The sequence below is a fragment of the Aythya ferina genome, assembly GCF_964211825.1.
Source record: "Aythya ferina genome assembly, chromosome: 15".
NCBI classification, from domain to species: domain Eukaryota; kingdom Metazoa; phylum Chordata; class Aves; order Anseriformes; family Anatidae; genus Aythya; species Aythya ferina.
In genome coordinates this window covers 3068409-3074408 of record NC_140314.1, presented here as the reverse complement: position 1 = coordinate 3074408, position 6000 = coordinate 3068409, and the positions used below count along the sequence as shown (strand labels likewise).

The 6000-nt window shown below is 63.2% G+C and overlaps 1 protein-coding gene across 2 annotated transcripts in view; it reads left to right on the top strand.

Annotated features, from left to right (window-relative positions):
• Nucleotides 1-643: 643 nt before the first annotated feature.
• The window catches only part of RAI1 (retinoic acid induced 1), a 69050-nt gene continuing 63693 nt past the window's right edge, over nt 644-6000 (top strand). The window contains exon 1 of one of the 2 annotated variants that reach the window (XM_084536209.1): nt 644-783. The gene's annotated coding sequence lies outside the window, so the exon portion shown is untranslated. The remainder of the gene's footprint in view (nt 784-6000) is intronic. The other variant, XM_084536210.1, reaches the window with a different exon arrangement.

The window sequence follows — 6000 nt, the reverse complement described above, 5'->3', positions numbered from 1 at the left end:
TGTGGCCGGGGGTACCCCGTGCGTGGTGCATGGCTGGTGATGCCCAGTACCTGGTGCCCGTCACCCCCAGTGCTCCAGGTGCAGCTGGTGATGCCCGGTACCCGGTACCCCTCACCCCCAGCACACCGTATCCAACCGGTGATGCCTGGTACCCGGTGCCATCACCCCCAGCACCCCGAGAGCAGCCAGCGATGCCCAGTACCCAGTGCCCATCACCCCCAGCACACCATATCCAGCCGGCTATGCCCAGTACCCAGTGCCCATCACCCCAAATGCAGCCGGCGATGCCTGGTACCCGCTGCCCATCACCCCCCGTGCACCGCGCGCACTTGGTGATACCCAGTACCCCTCACCCCATCACCCCACACCCCCCCCGCGATTCCCGATCCCCCTCACCCCCCCCATCACCCCACACCCACCCCGCGATGCCCAGCACCCCTCCCTCCCCCCCCTTTTACCCCTCGATGCCCTGCGCCGCGCCCCCCTCACCCCCTTTTATTTTTGCGCGCAGCCCGGTGCGCGCCTCGCGGTGCGCGCTCCCCGCCGGCAGATGTCGCCGCCGTCGCGGGGAGGGCGACGGGCAACGAATGCACTTCCGACGGCGCTCGGTCATGCCCCCGACTTTCCTCCCCTCCCTCCCGGCGCCGCGCGGGGCTCCCGCCCGCTGACACCGCCGAGGCGGCTCGCACGGCGGCGGACAGCGGCGCGGCCGCCCGGGGATGGCCGCCGGGGCCACCCCCGCCCAGCGCCGCCGCTGAGACGCAGCGGGGCACGGCCCGCCCGGTAAGAGGCTGCTGCAGCCGGGGGGGGGACCGGGGAGGAACCGTGGGGGGGTCACCGGGGAGGAAAAGGGTTTTTTTTGTTGTTTTTTTTTTTTTAATGCGCTCCGCCGGCAGGGCCGCTGCGCACCGGGAGCGCCGCCCGGGGAGGGCCCGGGGTAGAGAGGGAGGTTTGGGGAGGGGAAGGGGAAAAAGGGAAGGGGAAGGGAAAAGGGAAGGAAGGGGAAGGGGGGGTGACAGGCGCGGGGCGGTGAGCCTGGGGGGCGTCGCGTTGCGATTGCACCGCGCTGGCGGCTGCGGCCGTGCTGCTGCTGCTGGAGCCGCGGTGGCACCGGTGGTGTGTGCTGCAGCCCCTTCCCTTCCCTTCCCTTCCCTTCCCTTCCCTTCCCTTCCCTTCCCTTCCCTTCCCTTCCCTTCCCTTCCCTTCCCTTCCCTTCCCTTCCCTTCCCTTCCCTTCCCTTCCCTTCCCTTCCCTTCCCTTCCCTTCCCTTCCCTTCCCTTCCCTTCCCTTCTCCTCTCCTTTCTCTTTCCCTTTTCCCTTCCTCCTTCCCTTTCCATCCCCACGGCCCCTGCGCTGCATTCAGGCTGTGCTCCCATTGCGCTGCGCGTGCCGTGCTTTGCATTTGCAACCGCCTCCCGTTCTGGACCCCCCCCTCTCCCCAGGCACAAGCTTGGCTGGAGCTCGGTGATGGCACAGGGGCCAGGGAACCTCTCACTGCCACCCCCCAGGCCGTGGAGGGGCAATTAGGCTCCCCGTGGCCCCCCCCCAGCAGCATCCTCCAGCTCAGGAGGATGCAACTTTGTGCATTCGAAGCCCCCCTGCAGCAAGGTGGGCTGGGACCCCTGCGCCCCCCCTGAGATCTTTCTGCTGGAGCTGCCTTTCAGCTGCAATTGCCCCCGTGCCCACCCTTTTGCCACCACCCCCTGCAACCATTCGCCCCCTTTGGGTGCTCTCCCAGCTGGGGGTCCCGATGGAGCTGCGGACCCCCCAATTTCTAGGGGGTTGGCACCTCGAGGGCTTTGGGGCTGGTCGCGATGCGTCGCGGCTGACGTCGCGGACCTGCCGGAGGTTTTCATTGACGTCAGAGCGGGGAGCTGCTGGGGTGCGCGCTCGCTCCCCGCCGCCTTTCACCGAGCGTGGTGCCGGCCCCTTAGATGTGAGCAGATTTGGCTTGGCGAAGGCTTCTTGTGGCCACCAGTTCCTGCCTGCGCTCCCCTTTGGCGGCGAGCGGTCCCCTGGCTGCCTGTCCTCTGGTGACCTCCCCAAGCGGTGTTTTGTTGCCCTCCCCGAAACAACAGTGAGGGTTTTGCATGTGTGAGGCGAAGGGCAGGCAGCTCTGGTGGTGCCAGCACCTTCGGAGGGCTCTCCCAGCTCACCTCCAGCTTCTGGGCATCGCCGGAGCCTGCTGGAGGCTCCAGGAGTTTCCTCGCTGGGTGCTGGGACTTGGCAGGGCATCCCAAAACTGTGGCTGTGGGACGCTGCAGCCGCCTTTCCTGGGGTGGCAGCTCGCCCCGGGGTGGCTGAGCAGCACCGTGCTGGTGGCTCTGCGGATGTGGGAGCTGTCAGCCGTGAGAGAGGCTGAGGGGACACGCGGGTGGCGAGGCGGGGGCTGGCTGCGTGTGGTGCCCCGGGGCTGTGCGCTCAGAGGGGGTCTGCTGGTGGCTGTCACCGCCTGGTGAAAATGGAGCTCGAGCTGCTGGGGGACGGGCTGGAGAAGGATGGGAAGGGAAATGGAGAGGACAGGTTCCCCCCGAGCGCTCTCTGCTCCCTGCTCCCCCCCTGGTGTACATCGGGTCTGAGCCCCGTGGCATCGCCTGGAGGCCTGGCGAGCGCACTGGTGGTGCTGGGGGGGCTCCGTGGGGGGCTGTGCGTGGTGCTGGGGGTCACCAAGAGCCCCGAACGGCAGCTCCGGGGCCGGGGAGCTGTGTGAAGTTCAAGGCAGGAAGTGAGAAATGAGAAAGGGAAAAAAAAAAAAAAAAGCACAACAATAACAAAAAAATAGCACGACCAGTAGAAACTGCCGGGGAGCTTTAGGGAAGCGGCGCGGGGGCCGTGCTGGGTGCCCAGGAGCAGCGTGTCCTCGGCTGCTGGAGGGGCTGCCCGTGCCGGGCACCGCGGTGCCACCTCTCCTCTCCCAGCTCCGTCTCCTCTGCAAGCCCCAGGGAACGATTGCACGCAGAGTGCTGCGTTTCCGAGCCGCCACAGTCATTTCAGAGACCTTTTAGGCAGGGAAAGTGCTCTGTAGCGTGTAATTTGAAGGCTCTGCTCTGAACCTTCGCTGGCGCTCTGCTAAATGATCCTCTGCTCTTCCAAACCTTTGCTGCCTGGAAACGGGCGGCGGTGACCTGGTTCCTGGCCTTGCTCCGGTGCCCGGCCCCGTGCGAAGGTGAGGGGGAGGCGCAGGTTGCGAGGAGCAGCCCCGGGGTGTTTCTGTCTCGTGCACGGGGGGCCTCTCAGCCGGCAGGGTCCTGCGAGATTTCAGCCAGCCTTAATCATCTCTCGCCTCTGCCTGAGCTGCGGAGGTTGTCACAGCTCGCCAAGGATTTTCCAGCCTGGAGGGCCAGCTCTGGCGAGGGCTCTGCAGGAGAGCGTAAGGCCCCCTCCGGCTGCCTGCTCCTGCGACACGGGAGCTGTCGGAGCGGCCCTGGCAGGGCTGCAGAATTATTTTTGGGCTCGGCAGCTTGCGGCGGGGAAGGACGGTTGGTGCTGCCATCAGAGGAAGCGCGGCACGGCTTCGGTTTAACCGATGGAGCCGGGGGCACGGCGCGCTGCGCCCGGAGGAGGCGACGAGGCCATCGGTTAGCCGGCGAGCGCGGCATCGCCGGGGGTTTCCTCACCCTCTTCTTTTCCTCTCCTCCCCGTCCCAGCGTGAGTTGCCCCGAGCCCCTCGGCGGTTGGAGGCACACCTGCAGGAACAGGGCGAGCTGCGGGTTTCCTCTCGCCACGGGCGCTGCAGACGCAAGCAGGGCGCTGAGCTCACCGCGGCCGGGGCGTGCCGAGGGCGCGGGTGCAGGGAGGAGGAAGGGGAGAAGAAGAAGAAACATTTGCACGTGCGGCCGAGGGCTCGGCTGCTGCGGCGGTGGCACGGCGGCTGGCAGCATGCAGGCACGTGCACGTCTCCTCTTGCTCCGCTTTGGATGCGCTCCTGGTTTCCAGTCAGGCAAGGAAAGTCCCGGAGACGGCGGATTTGTGCACATCACCGGCTCAGACGCGCGGCCAGAGCAGGAGGGAACAGCCTGAGCCCGTCCTGGGGGATACGTGGGTCTGAGCTGCTCCTACAAAGCGGTGCTGGGGACGCTGCCCTGTCCCCAAGGGGTGGCTGCCACTCACTGGTGACCGATTGCAGTGACACCGCCTGGTTTCCACTCGTGTCCTGTCCCCACGGGGCAGAGGAATTAGGGTTTCCCTTATTCACACAGGGATGCTCCGTGGATAAACCCTTCTGGAGACCGGGCAGGATGCGCCCAAGCTGTGGCGGGTGTCAGGGCTTTGCACACCTGGAAACACGCTCAGAACCCACGTTTTCCCTGCTCAGCACCGCACAAATTTGGGATTTTCCCTGGGCACCAGCAGTGCAGAGGGGGGGGAGGCAGGTGCAGGCGCTGGGGGTCCGGGATCGCATCCGGAGCCCGCTCTGCTGCTGGGTTTTGCTTCGGTTGCACGGCCTAGTTTTTGAGAGCTGGAATATGCTCAAAGACCGGCTTTCTGAGTTGCTTTTTTTGGTTTTGTTTTGTTTTAAGTGACAGCATTTCCCCTTTAAATTTACATCTCTAGCTGGGGAACACAGAGCCTGGTGAGAGAGGGAGTGTGAGACTTTTATAAAAAGAACGAGTCGGGTTTTATTATCCCTTTGAGACGAGCAGGGAAAATCTATACTGAAGGCATGAAATAGCAATAAAAATGGACTTTTTGCCAAAGCAAAATTAATTGAGTGAATCTCAGTCCTCGAGCCTGAGCTCTGAGAGGCTTATGAGCTGGATATGAACCACGCTGCCCCCTTCGAGGCTCTCCTCCCGCGAGGAAGGGAGGCAAAACCTCCCCTCTGGTCCTCGGCACCGAACAGCCACGTGCGATGTGACCGAGGGATTTGTGCTTGGGACAGAGCATCCCCATCCTGTCACCACGGCTGGCAAGGCTGGGGTGGCCTCCAGCCCTGATGGACCAAGGGTTTTCCCAGGTCTCTTGGCTTGGGGACCTGCCCTGAAGACTCTGAAGACGTGGCTCCGATGCTGGCGATCGTTTTGGGGTCACTGCTCCGGCGTTTCTGCTCTCCGTGCTCACCGTGAGTCAACGCCATCCCGCCTGGATCGCAGATTTTGGGGAGCCCAGCAAGGGATGGGATGAAGGATGGCAGCGGGCTCCTTGCGGCCAGCTCTGGAGTCAGGAGAGGAATCTTCCCCTCGGCCTGGGCTGGCTTTTGTTAACCACGTTCCTCCCTCGTCTCTGCATACCGCTCCTGCCCCACACAGGGGGCTGCTCTTTCAAGCCTGCCATAGAAAAAGGAAGCCCCCTCCTGGGTTTTGTTCCTCTGGACGCTCACGAGCAGCAGCAGCAGCCCCGTTTTCCCCTTTTTTTTCTGGGGGAGGATGGCAGGAGGAGCCGCCGGACAGAGCGGCAGAAGGACAGACGGATTCTTTTCAGCAGATGGTGCAAAGAGGACGAAGCTGTGCAAACCTCCCGAGTCCACCAGAGACACGGAGATTAAATAGCGAGAGGGCCGAGAGGCAGCTCCAGGCAGGAGGAGGAAGGAGAAAAAAAAAAAAAAGGAAAATGGGGGTGGAAATAGGATTGGAGAGTGGAAAGGGGGAGAGGAGTGCTGGTTTGAACAGGAATCTCCTCCCACTTGATGTCTCCCCTCCAATTCGGAGGGCCTGGATTCAGTGCCATAAAAATATAGCCCTTTTCAATCCCTTATCTTGCAGGAGCAGAAACAATTGGCCTGCAAAGAAGGAGAAAACAATCTGTTTGACTGACAAACAAAAACACATTTCTGCACAAAAGGAGGAGGAGGAAGAGGCAGCTGTCTGGCTGCTGCTTCGGCTTTTTTTTTTTTTTTTTTTTTTTTTCCCTTTCCCCTCCCTCTCCTGTCCCCTCGCTGACGGTGTCGGCGCGGAGCTGCTCCCCTTGCCAGCAAAACGCCCGCCGTGCTGACTGCCTGGGTTCAATGTCAGGCTCCCGCAGCAAATGTCATTGTCTGCCCCGCTGCCACCACCGCGGCGG